This window comes from Mus musculus, chromosome 8 (genome assembly GCF_000001635.26).
Source record: "Mus musculus strain C57BL/6J chromosome 8, GRCm38.p6 C57BL/6J".
In the NCBI taxonomy this organism is placed as follows: domain Eukaryota; kingdom Metazoa; phylum Chordata; class Mammalia; order Rodentia; family Muridae; genus Mus; species Mus musculus.
Genome location: NC_000074.6, coordinates 80,382,361 through 80,396,280, shown reverse-complemented (window position 1 = coordinate 80,396,280; position 13,920 = coordinate 80,382,361). Strand labels below are relative to the sequence as shown.

General features: G+C 40.0%; 1 long non-coding RNA gene across 1 annotated transcript in view; it reads left to right on the top strand.

The window, feature by feature from the left end:
* The first annotated feature begins 1,095 nt into the window (after nucleotides 1-1,095).
* Nucleotides 1,096-13,920, top strand: part of Gm30605 (predicted gene, 30605) — an 82,113-nt gene continuing 69,288 nt past the window's right edge. The window contains exon 1 of the long non-coding RNA NR_168035.1: nucleotides 1,096-1,402. This is a non-coding gene — a long non-coding RNA (predicted gene, 30605). The remainder of the gene's footprint in view (nucleotides 1,403-13,920) is intronic.

The following is a 13,920-nucleotide window of genomic DNA, read 5'->3' as shown; positions in this document are numbered from 1 at the left end:
CCCCCGCCCCAGTCAAAACAGCAGAGGAGAGAAGCTCGCCTGGGCATCTGGTCAGTTTTTAAGTACTGTTAGTGAATCACTGCTCTTGGAAGAGACTGATGTGGTGAAACATTTCTGCTAATTTCCCCTGAAGAATGTCACATTGGGTAATGTTCTGTGGGTGGTCATGTAATGAGACACTGGTGTCTGTCTATCACACATACTGTACATGAAAGGAGGCACAGATAAAGGTAACTTGAATTCCATCCCCCTATGTTTATATGATGCTTATCACCATGCTAGCTAGACACCCAGGCTAGAAGTTTTATGACAAAAAAAAAATTTCCAACTCCATTTATTTGAAATCAATGGGCAGTGAGACTAGACAGGCTTTTGAACGGGTAATCTGGACTGATGGGTCAGGATTGTCAGAGATGAAGTGACTGACCCACGTAGTGACAGTTCTCCCATCTCCAGTAGTGTGAGCATCTGCTTCTGTGGAGTGCCACGTGAAACAAAGCTTCTATCCTTATAACATATCGTAAGCACTTTGTGGGCGTTCAGCATTAAAACTGTTGTTGTTTGTTGTTGTTGTTGTTGTTTTGTCTTTATTTTTTTTAAACCTAAATCAGTGACTTTTGTAAAACCTGGCAAGTCACTGTACTGGTTTATTTTGAAGAACAATAGCATGGGAAATTTCGAAGGACAATATTTGGTTTCTTTTTTTTCCTATAGAAAAGAACAAGAATTGAAGCAACTTGTGTGGAATGTGTCAATGCAATATTTGTGTGTATGAGTACTTGCAACATATATGTGCATATATGATGAAAATTAAAACACATACTCCTTTTCATAAGTAAATATGTAACTTTAAGGCCCTTGGTAGTTTCTTCTCTTTACACAGTTAACAGAACCGTGTGTGTTGTTGATTAAGACCAACCATCACTCAGTTCAACTGGACATTTGACAAAGTCACATTGTAACAGTAAGGGGACCCATAGAACATCTGTATTTTCTTTTGAAAAGTCTTTCACTTCCTTCCTCTTTCTCCCTTCTAACTTCCTTTGTTTTCTTTCTGTCTTGAACTGTAACGAGGACATTCTGGCAAGCTGATTTATTCATCTTGACCTCCGCTGTGGTTAATCCACCCGAGACAAAGATCAGCTTCTGACAAACACTGCTTTCCTTTCCCTCAGATAGGAAAGAAATTCAGCAAGTTGCTTTCCGTCTCTGGCTTAGGTGTGCTTGAGAAGGAAGATCCTGAGAGGAAAGAAGCAAAGAGCATCTGTCCCTGGTTAATCTCTGTGTGTTCACCGGCACTGCATCCTGGTGTACTTGATCAACTGGATGCATTTCACCATCTTGAAGCTCTCCAATACTAAAGAAGTTTTAAAAGATGCTGAGGAGCCTACAGTCCATACTGGTATGTTCCAGTTTTGTTCTGTCATCAAATGGCATGGGAACAAATTTTTTATTCTCTTTGGATGGGAGTAGATTAGTCAAACACACTGGAAATGAAGATGAATACTAAGAGATCACTGGAACAATTAGTTCTGGACTCTTTATCAAACCCTGTACCTAAGCTGCTAACTATGAATGAAACCAATGCATGTGAGTATTCTATATGTTGCCTTTCTTCTGGTCACTTGTCAATTAGTAGTTTTGTTGAGAATTTACTCCACACGAAACAGTGTACAGACTCAGAACCTCCAAACCCTGTAGAGTCACCCACTATTTGAAGGAGTGTCAATGACTGAGACAATGTTGACAGTTTTGCAAATAAGTTAGTTCAGTGGTTAAGAAGTGATCTGTTTATAAGAGGGCTCCTCAACCTAAAATCTACTAACACGTTGTTAGCATCCAGGAGGAAGAGTAAACATTCAGCATTTCTTTTGTTATTCAGGCACTAATTAGTATTTCCTGTACATAGTGGTCCAAGTGTTCAGTGACTGGGGGCTGTGATCTTTGAAGAAAGAGCAGTCACCAACACCATTGCATTTAGAACCAAGAATGGAGAGATTAATTAACCCAGTGGTCCCAAAACAACTCTTAAATTTCCCCTAGCATTCATAGTAAAACCTAAGTTCTCAAAATCTAGCCTTTCTCCAAACTTAGGGAAAGAGAATTTGGAAGGCTAGAACCAAGTTTCTCAAGGTCTTGTATTAAATCTGAGGATCTGTCAGGTATGGGAATTACTGTCCAGGGGAAACCAATCAATGCTCGAGTAAGAGCAAAATCCCTAGAATCTCTGTAGCCTGGCTGTGCAAACAGTGCTACAGAGAGTAGAAGAAGCGGTTTCCTGCTCTCTGCCCACATGGCAGAGCGCCTAGCCCCCCCATGCTGGGGATAAGGTACCAAGAGCAATGTAGACCACTCTAGAAGACTGGCTGTGCCAACCTATTCCCCAGCTTAGTATTTTTCACTAGGAAATTTCAGAAATAATGGGATTTATGGGTCAAAGGAACCAACACGGCAGAAGCACAGTATCCAAGTTTGCTGACCAAAAGAAACTTGGAGGAGGGAAGGGTTTATTCCATCTTCCAACTCACAGTCGATCATCAAGGGAAGTTGAGGCAGGAACACAAGACAGGTACTTAGAGGTGGCAGAGATTAATGATGCTCATTGGCAACCCCATGGCTTGCTCAGCTTTCCTTCTTATAGAACCCAGAACCACCTACCCAAGGGTTTGCACTGCTCACAATGGCCTGGGCCCTTTCACATCAACTATCAATCAGGAAAATGCCCCATGGACATGCTCACGGGTCAGTCTGATAGAAGCTATTCTTCAGTTATGTATTCCTCCTCCTATATGACTCTAGTGTGCATCTAGTTGCACCCAACTAACACACACACTGAAAAAAAATCACATGAGTTGAAGCCCTGGTGTTTTCTTAAGTTAAGAGGCAGAAACCACAAAGTAACAAGGAAGGAGACAGGAAACCAGCAGCAAAACACAGAGAGCCGAAGCTGTGCTACAGACACCATGGGATGCCATGCCATGTGACTCTGTTGGTGAATTCTTTGGCAGGGCATATGCAGCCTGCCTTGCTTTTATTTAAGCTCAATAGACTTGATTCATCTCTGAAGTTTATTCAAAGTAGAAATAAAAGGGGAAGAAGAGCTCTCTTAGACACTTCCCAGCGTTGACTGCAGACTGCTAGTGCCCGAAAAGAGTCCTGCATTTACATCATTTTCCCTCCCTCTCCTCCTCCAATGCCTCTTGTCCTTTACAAATTCATGGTTTCTTATTCCTTAGTGATAATGGTTACATGCATGATGTCTATAAATTTATAAATACAACCCGCTGAGACCATTTGGTGCTGTGTTTAGTGCTGATGGGATAAAAATGAGGACTTGCCCAATCCAAGGTGGAGTTGAGGAGAAGGTTTTTGTAATAGACAGCAGGTAGAGTACATCTGGAAGGATCCAGAGCAGGGAGAGGAAGTAGTAGACTAGACATGGACAGTAGACCAAACCAGGCCATGAGAGGAGGGAGGGGGCAGTGAGAGAAAAGAGAAAAGAGGGAGAAAAGAGAGGGAACCAAGAGGCCAAGAGAGGAACCAAGAGAATGTGTGGCTGAGTTATGTATGAAAGAGTTGAAGGGAAAGGGCATCCTAAGCCCTGGGCTGGATAATCCATGGTAGTGGGGCAGGGTATGTCAGCCGTATCCTGTAACAAGGACTGGGGGCTGCTGGTTTGCGACCTAGAACTGACCTCTTGGTACTGACTAACCTATCTTAGGCTGTTGAGAAGTCTGGATTCTTCCCTCTCAGTCACCATCAATTGCTGTAGCTCTTTTGGGAGTGAAACCTTGTGAGCATTCCCTCTTCTGGTTGGCCTACCTGTTTCAGTTGCCATTGTTTTTGACTTTGTTTATGTGACCATATTAAGATTTCCTGGGTTGCAGTTTTTCTGTGATAGAGAAGACACGATACCAGAAAGTGTTCTGGTATAGTTTTCTTTCTGTCTTTTTTTTTTTTTTTTTTTTTTTTTTTGCACACTGAGGAGAGTTGGGTCATGGGACCAAAAGTTCTCCTGCTGTCCAGGGTTTTTCAGGCTTGGTTCTTCCTGATTCCTGTGTCCATTTCCCTTGGACCCCACACAGAAGAATGCAAATGTCCACCTCCCTCCAAACTTTTGCTAACTTGAACGGCTCTTTGCTTCTTACCAGAAATGAAAACTTCCTAAGATTGCTTTCAGAATAAAATGATCTATGGATTCAGATGGTTAACAAATATATTTTTCTCTTGAAACATGGCTCTCTCCTTCATAAATTTAGTGTATACGTATGAGGGTGTGCATAAATATGTATTTTGAAAGTTCAAAAAGAAGTGCAAATTTCTGCAGCTTCAAATTTCAACATTACTTTGCTGTACTGGCTACTCACACAAGCTCCCACCCCTATCAAAAGTAGATGGCTTCAGGGGACAGAAAAAAAATCAAGTTTCCTTAAGAGCATGGCTCCAGGTCGACCTCACTCCAGTGGACAACCCCATACCCCTGAGTATATGGGTAATACAAATTGGCCTAGATGGATTATTTAAAAGAGGAAGATTTGAATTTTACAGTAAAAGAAACATTAAACAGGAAAACACAGCTGTACAAGTGTTGTTAGGGTGTGGTCTCTAACATGGGGATGCTAGCCACCTTCTTGGCTAAGGACATAGAAGAAGAAAGCACAGAGCACCACCTCCACTTTAGCTCTTCTGGGTTGTTGGCTCTTTTCCTCATTCTGTCTGTCTTCACCAGGCCTGCCAGCCGATCTTGTCTGAAGTCATAAAATTTACAGACTAGAAGATAAATAAATATCTGGCAGCATCTTCCTCTTCTCTTTAATTGAAAATATTTTTTCTTTCATATAATATATTCCAATCGAGATTTCCCCTCCCTCATCTTCTCCCAGATCTACAGCAGCTCCCCATCCCCCACCCAACTGATGTCATGACTTCTCCCTCTCTCTTTGGAAAACAAACAGGCAAATGAAAAAATCTAACAAATCAGAATTAAAAAGAAAAAGTGCAAGGAATGACACACACACACACACACACACATATCACAATTTGAAACTGTAATATATAAGTGAAGGATTTGTAAGCTTAAAAAAAGCCCAAATAAAGCAATGTGAGACAAGAAACTCCTCAAATTACCATTGAGTTAGTTTTGTGTTAGTGTCTACTGTTGGGCATGGGGCCTGCCCTTAGGTGTGGTTTGTATACTTAGTGAGACTCCACTGGAGAAAACTATTTTTTCCATTGCAAATGGTTATCAATTGCAGATAGCTTCTGGGTTAGAGATGAGAGCTTATGCCCACTTGCCTTAGTTCTGGGGCCGAGTCTAGCTTAGACCCTTGAAGGCCTTGTGCTCACTGCCACCGTGTCTGAGAGTTCACATGGGCATCAGCCCCACTGTGCCTAGAAGACCTTGTTTCCTGGGTGGTCTTCATCCCCTCTTATGGGCTTTCAGCCTTTCCTTTTGCAGAACTCCTCATGCCCTGAGGGGAGGGATTTGATGAAGACAAATAATTTAGGACTGAGTATTTCAAGGTCTCTCACTCTCTGCCCATTGTCTGGTTGAGGGTCAATGTATTAGTTCTTGTCTACTGCAATTTTTCAAATCATACCTCTTCCTGCTAGTTTACAAGTTTGTGTCAATGGAAACACATAGAACTGTGATGTTGCTTCTCTCTCATTTTTAAAATAAGTGTGTGTGTGTGTGTGTGTGTGTGTGTGTGTGTGTGTGTGTGTGTGTTAGGTCTCAAACCAGGGGCAAACAGCTGATGTACCTATTTAACATATCAAAGTCCTTACCTGTTACAGGAACCCCTGGCTGACATATCTGGCCCTCTACCCTAAACTTTTCCAGCCCTGGGGATGGGCTGTCCTTCTCCCAGATCTCTTCCTTATATAATCCAACCATTTTAGTTACCTGGTCCTTTTGTATTCTTTTTTGGGCACCTGAATGCTATACTTGTTTCCCCTTTTTCCTTCCTCTTCTCTCTCCCTACTTCACAGAGCTCAGGGTCAGGTCCACTATGGACTCTCCCAGATCTCTACTTCTGGTTATGACCGTGCTAGGAGCAGCCATGTCCCTTTTTTATTTCTTTTTTTTTTTTTCCATTCAATATGTACATGCATATCTGCAGAAAATAAAATAGAGAACATTGATTATATGTCTAAAAGGATTCATTCAGGGGAAAACTTCTATAAAACATTTCTTATTTGCTTTATTTAGCTTTTCATTAAAAAAAAAAAACCTCCTCAAAACAAAGGTCAAAATTTAGTGCAGTATACTTTTCTCTTTGCCTATAGCCATGGTAAATATTTGTACTATTCTCTTGTACTGGAAGAAATAAACTTGCAATACTAAAGAAGAAAATATCCATTGATAGAATATTAATCTGTATTTCTTTTATAAATCAAAATTACCTAGTTTTTATTATTACATTGTTTTTTAAAAATTTTCTTTATTTTACTCCTCCTCCTCCTCCTCCTCCTCCTCCTCCTCCTCCTCCTCCTCCTCCTCATGTTTATATGGTGTTTGGTGGGTATCTTTATGCCACAGCATTTACTTGAAGTCAGAGGACAACTTTGTGGAGTTGATTCTCCTTCCACTTTTACAAGGATTCTGAGAATCAATTCATGTTGACCAGTGAGTGCCTGTCCCACACTATCAATTTCTAAATGTCTATAAGTCCACATGTTATAAAATATATAACTTATAGTTTGATGAAACTACTTCCTTATAAAGGATGAATGAGAAATAATGATAAGTTAAATTATAGCAGGCAAGAGATAAGCCATATTTGGCTGAAGAGGAGTTTATAAAACAGACTTTCAACCCAAGCTAGCCTTTAAATTACCGAGCAGACGTGAAGGCAAACATCGTGCAGAGTGGCCTGCCAGCCGTGAGTGTCAGTTCTTTCTACTGCCTAGGTATGTGGCAATGAAATGACCCGAGGACAAGAAAAATACACACGATGGTTCTGCAGTATGCACTAGATAATCTGAAACAGGACGACCATACCAGCTCTAACACATGTGTGTTCACAAAAGATTTCATGGAAGGGCCTAAGGACAATCAGGGGATGAACTGATCTTTGGGGGCTAAGAAAAAAAGAAATAAAGCTGGGTTTTAGATTCTCTAAACTTCAGAAGATGAGCTCTAATGTCCTGTCCCTTGTCTCCCTCCCCCCGGAGCAATAGCCAAAGAAATCTCCTCTGTCTTACTAATAAAATCTAGAAGAAACAGCCACTAAACACAGAGACACACCTTGGAAGACACAGTTTACCCTCTGAAAGTTAAGGGAAAAGGCAGCTATCCTTTTGATATTATAATTTTTAAGTCTTTATGCTTGTTCGGAAAGAAAAGCACGCCTGTTTCTCTACGGTGAAACTTGCTTTAGAAGTGATCACTTAAAACCAACCCCAAAGAGGTAGTGAGTTACAGGTAACTTTGCTATGCTGGTAGGCAGATAATAAATTTTAATGGGAGGCTTACAGTTTAGTTTTTCCAATGCTATTAAGTCATTCCACTTTTATGAAGTCTCAATTATGATACTAGTATATTTGCCCTGGCTTGATTTTGTAAGACTAATGCTTAATAAAAATGGTGGTGGAATTTAATCTTAACTTAAAAGGGAATGTTGGCAGAGACTGGGAGGAAAGTTACCTTCCATTCACCGAACTCAGTGTAAATTAAGGATCATGGCTGGGAGTTTCAGTCTTTCAGCTTTCATAGGGGTCTCATAGATTGCTTCCCATGATTCTCACAAACACTGCTACATTTGGAAGGTAGAAAAATTATCTTCTAAATGCATTTACAGAGTCTCAAAGACTTAGCAGCTACTTCCCATTCTTACCAATCCCTTTTGGAGGCCAAGTGCTTAAGGAAGGTCATGGACCTTCTGAGGTACCAGAATGAAGGCTCTAAAATAGCCTGGTTGTTTGGAGAATGCCATGGTTACAGTACCTTAACCTACCTGGCTTCTATTGTTTGCAGTCTTTGGCACAAAGCTCATTGTGAGGTGGAAGCTTCCTGCTTGTGACTGTGACTGTGACTGTGACTGTGATTGTGGGAGCTTTCTGAGCTTCTATTGGTGAAGGGTACTTAAATCAAATCAGAAATATAGATGGGAGAGGACAAAAGGAGCCACTTTGACACCCACCAGGAGAAACAGAAGGGCTCTTAGTAGACCAAATAGAAAGCTTGACCCAAGAAGAAGCTTTGCTTTAAAAGTGAGCAACTTTATTTTTATTTATTTACCTATCACATATATTGATTACATATGATAATAAGTTTCATAATGATATTTTCATAAATTATCATAAAGCATACTATATTTATTAAATTCAACTACCACTATTTAATCTAATGAGTTTTATCGGGTTGCTTATGAAAGCATGGATGGGGAATTAAGTATCAAACCCTGGGACGAATGGCTGAGATGCATCCCTCAGTCCCTAGCTTATAAGGATTCATCATTCTCTACTCTACCCCAGGGGCTGAGCTGCCCTTCCCCCAGAGATTCTTATCTATATAATCCAGTCATTTTGGTTACTTGCTTCTCTTGTATTTTCCTTTTAACCTTTTGCCCTCCTGGCTGCTGCACCTGCTCTTCTCTATCCCCCTTCCCTTCTCTTCCCTCTCCCCCTCACATGGCTCAGAGTCATGTCTACTCTAGACTCTTCCATATTTCTCTGCCTCTGGCTGTGCTCTTGCTTTTATTTTTAAAAACGTTTCTCTTCCACCATATATCGAGGAGCAGTTAAGTGCATTTTTAATTTCTTTTTTCATTCAGATTGCTTATAGGAGAAATGACAAGTAACCAGTAAAGAAATCTATACCACTGAAGAAAATGTCTTTCCCTCCTTCAGTTACCACTACTTGCCAATAGATACTGTTTTTAGTTAGGGTTTTACTGTTGTGAATAGACACCATGACTGAGTCAAGTCTTATAAGGGACAACATTTAATGGGCTGATTTATGGTTTCAGAGGTTCAGTCCATTATCATCATGGCAGGAAGCATGGCAGCATCCAGGTAGACAAGGTGCTGGAGGAGTTGAGAATTCCGCATCTTGATTTGACTGCAACCAGAAGACTGTCTTCCAGGCAGCAAGGAAGAGGGTTTCAAAGTCTACCACAACAGTGATGCACTTCCCCCAACAAAGCTTTACCTATTCCAACAAGGCCACATCTCCTAATAGTGTCACTCCCTGGGCCAAGAATATTCAAACCACCACAGATACTTAGAGAGGGGTGGAACCAATCTTGTTCAGGTCTTGTGCTGATAGTCACAGTTGTGAGTTCATGAATACAGAGACTATCTCATTCTTGGAAGACAGAACTTCAGGACACTCCACTACTTCCTTTAGCCCCTAGATTCTTTCTGCCCTCTCTTTTCAAATATTCACTGAAAGCCTATTCTTTTGGTACTTTTACCTTTGAGTTGAATTATAGTTCCATCTATGAAACATGATATCCACACATATGCCTGTTCTAACCAGAGTGGTTGGAGGATACTTGTTAGCCCTAAGAAGAAGAGACCTTTGGGTTGTTATTTAGAAGACTTATGAAAAATTTCAAAGGTATACAAAAGTAGGGCTGTTCAGTGAGCAAACTATATGTCTATGATTAGGTTATGACTAATGATACATGGTGATTCTTGTTTCAATTAAACCTCCACCCAATTCCTAACTCCTCACTTGTTCTAAAGTGAACCTCTGGCCCTGTATTATCTATCTACAGATATTCTAGTGTGTTTTCACACAAAATTTGCTTTTGTATTGAGTACTGGGCATATGTGTGGAAAAAAAATTAGAAATATGCATAAGATGAGTTCCTGCAGAAAGAGTTTCTGTTTAGCTCTGGATAGACATGAAACCAGGAAAATCAGCTCTCTCATAGAGCTGTGAAATCAAGTTTAAATCCTTTCACCTCAATTATATTCCTGTTTTTTAAATTTAATTAATTAAATTTAATTTTTTTATGTATTCATTTTATGTCCTATTCACTGCCACCTTTCTGTTCACCCCCTTCCATGATCCTTTCCCTCACCTCTCTTCTCTTCTGAGCAGGTAGGAGCCCTCTAAGGGATTCCCCCACCCTGGCACTTCGAGTCTCTGCAAGGCTAGGCACTTCCTCTCCCACCGAGGCCAGAGAAGACAGACCAGCTAGAAGAACATATCCCACTTACAGCCAACAACTTTTGGGGTAGCTCCCATTCCAGTTGTTCAGGACCCACATAAAGACCAAGTTGCATATCTGCTACATATGTGCAGGGAGGCCTAGGTCCAGCTGACGTATGTTTCCTGATTGGTGGTTCAGACTCTGATTGCCCCAAAGGTCCAGGTTAGTTGACTCTGTTGGATTTTCTGTGGAGTTCCTATCCCACAGTCCTAGCTCCTATTCTTCCATAGGAGTCCCCCAAGCTCCATCCACTGTTTTTGGCTGTGGGTGTCTGCATCTGTCTGAGTCAGCTGCTGGATGGAGCCTCTCAGAGGACAACATGTTACTGTCTGCAAGCATAAGAGAGTATCACTAATAGTGTTAGGGACTGATGCTTGCCTATGGAATAGGTTTCAAATTGGGTGAGTTATTTGTTGGCCATATTCTCAGTCATTGCTCCATCCCCCATCTCTTCATTTCTTGTAGACAGGATAAATTTTGGATTGAAAGTTTTATGGGTGAGTTGATGTCTCTATTGATTGCTCCATTGGGCTTCCTGCTTAGCTATAGGAGCTTACCTCTTCAGGTTCCACATACCCAATGTTGTGAGTCACAGCTAAGGTCATCCCCATTGAATCTTGGGTGCCTTCCTTTAACCCAGGTCTCTGTCTCATCCTGGAGATGCCCACTCATCTCTTTACTCCCTTCATTTGCAGATTTCCATTCATTTTCATGACCACCTAGCTGTCTCTCTTGTCCTTCCCCACACCTGATCTTGAACCCCCTATTTCCCTCCCCATCCCCTCTCCCACCCAGTGCAATCCCTCCATCTGTCTCTTATATCTATTTTATTTTCCATTCTAAGTGAGAGTCAAGCCTTCTCACTTGGACCTTCCTTTTTGCTTAGCTTCTTTCAGTCTGTGGAGTGTACATGGTACCTGTATTTTATGGTTAATATCCACTTATATGTGAATACATACCATGCATATCCTTTTGGGAATGGGTATCCTTACTCAGGATGATATTCTCAAGTTCCATCCATTTGTCTTCAAAATTCGTGATGTCTTGATTTTTTAAAGCTGAACTGTATTCCACTATGTAGATGCACCACATTTTCTTTATCCATTCTTTAGTTGAGGGGCATCTAGGTTACTTCCAGTTTCTGGCTTTTACAAATAAAGCTGCTTTAAACATAGTCCAGCAAGTGTCCCTGTGGTATGTTGGATCATCTTTTGGGTATATGCCAAGAAGTGGTACAGCTGGGTTTGAGGTGGAACTATTCCCAGTTTTCTGAGAAACCTTCAAATTAATTTTCAAAGTGGTTGTACAAGGTTGCATTACCACCAGCAATGAAGAAGTATTCCCCTGGCTCCACATCCTTGCCAGCATGTGCTATTCCTGGAGTTTTTGATCATACCCATTCTGACAGGTGTAAGATGGAACTACAGAGTTGTTTTGATTTGTATTTCCCTGATGACTAAGGACTTCCACCATTTCTTTAAGTGCTTCTTGGCCATCCTAGATTCCTCTGTTGAGAATTCTCTGCTTGTTCTGTACCCCATTTTAATTGAGTTATTTGGGTGGTTTGTGTCTAACTCATTGAGTTCTTTGTAAATTTTGGATGCCTTCTGTCAAATGTGGGGTTGGTGAAGATCTTTTCCCACTCTGTAGATTGCCAATGTGTCCTATTGATAGTGCCCTTTGTCTTACTGACACTTTGCAGTTTCATGAGGTCCCACTTATCAGTTGTTTGTCTTTGAGTGATTGGTTTAGGAAATTGTCTCCTGTACCAATGTGAGTGTATTTCCCACTTTCTCTTCTATGAGACTTAGAATATCCAGTTGTATGTTGATGTCCTTCAACTTAGACTTGAGTTTTGAGCAGGGTGATAAGTATAGATCTATTTTCATTCTTGTAGACTACCAGTTAGACCAGCACCATTTCTTGAAGATGCTTTCAGTTTTCATTTACATGGTTTTGGCTTCTTTATCAAAAATCAAGTGTCCATAGATCTGTGGGTTTATTTCTGGGTCTTCAATTCAGTTCCATTGGTCAATGTGTCTGTCTTTGTACCAGTACCATGCAATTTTATAAGTATTGCTCTGTAGTACATCTTAAGGTCATGGATGGTGATTCTTCCCTAAGTTCTTTTATGACTCAGGATTATTTTGACTATCCTGTTTTTGTTTTGTTTTGTTTTGTTTCGTTTTGTTTCGTTTCTGTTGTTGCTGTTTTTGTTTTTTCTATATGAAGTTGAGAATTACTCTTTCAAGGTCTATAAAAAACTCTTTTGGAATTTTGATGGGGATTGCATTAAAATCTGTAGATTGTTTTTGGTAAGATGGACATTTTCACTTTGTTAATCCTATCTATTCATGAGTATGGGGGTCTTTCTATCTTATGATTTCTTCCTCAGTTTCTTTCTTCAGAGACTTGAAGTGTCAGACAGATCTTTCACGTACTTAGAGTTACACCAAAATATTTTATATTATTTGTGGCTATTATAAAGGTTATTGTTTCCCTAATTTCATTATTGTTCCATTAATCATTTGTGTCAAAGAGGGCTACTGATTTCTTTGAGTTAATTTTGTATCTAGCTACTTTGCTGAAGGTATTTATCAGATATAGGAGTTCTCTAGTATATTTTTTGGGATCACTCAAACATACTATCATATCACCTGCAAATAGAGATACTTTGACTTCTTCCTTTCTAATTTGGGTCCCCTTGATCTCCCTTAGTTGTTCTATTGCTCTGGCTAGAACTTCAAGTATTATATTGAATAGATAGGGAGAGTGTGGGCAGCCTTGTCTTGTTCCTGATTTTAGTGGAAATGGTTTAAGTTTCTCTCCATTTAGTTTGATGCTGGCTACTGGCTTGCTGTATATTACTTTGATTATGTTTAGGTATGTGCCCTGTATCCCTGATTTCTCTAATACCTATAACATAAAGAGGTGCTGAATTTTTATCAAAGGCCTTTTAGTGTCTAGTGATATAATCATGTGATTTTTTTTGCTTGTTTATATGGTGGATTATATCGATGGATTTTCATATATGGAACCATATCTGCATCTCTCAGAGATGAAGCCTACTTAATCCTGGTGGATGATGTTTCTGGATTCAGCCTTTGAGTATTTTATTGAATTTTTGCATCAATATTCATAAAAGAAATCAGTCTGAAGTTTTCTTTCTTTGTTGAATCTTTGTGTGGTTTAGGTATCAGGATGACTGTGGCCTCATAGAATGAGTTTGCTGGTGTTCCATTTCTCTTTTGTTGAATAGTTTGAGGATTGTTGATATTAACTCTTCTTTGAAAGTCTGGTAGAATTCTGCACTAAAGCCATCTGGCTCTGAGGTGTTTTGTCTGTCTAGTTGGTTGGTTTTGCCTTTATATTTTATCTATCTATCTATCTATCTATCTATCTATCTATCTATCTATCTATCTATCTATCTATCTATCTATTGGTTGGGAGACTTTTAATGACTGCTTTCTTTAGGGGTTATAGCACGGTTTAAATAGTTTACATGATCTTGATTTCATTTTGCTAAGTGGTGTCTGGCTAGAAAATCATCCATTTCATTAATATTTTCCAATTTTATAGAGTACAGGCTTTTGAAGTAAAACCTAATGACTTTTTGAATTTCTACAGGGTCTGTTGTTCCTTTTCATTACTGGTTTTGTTTATTTGGATACTGTCTCTCTGTCTCTTGGTTAGTTTGGCTAAGATTTTGTCTATCTTGTTGATTTTTCTGAAAGAACCAGCTTTTGGTTTCGTT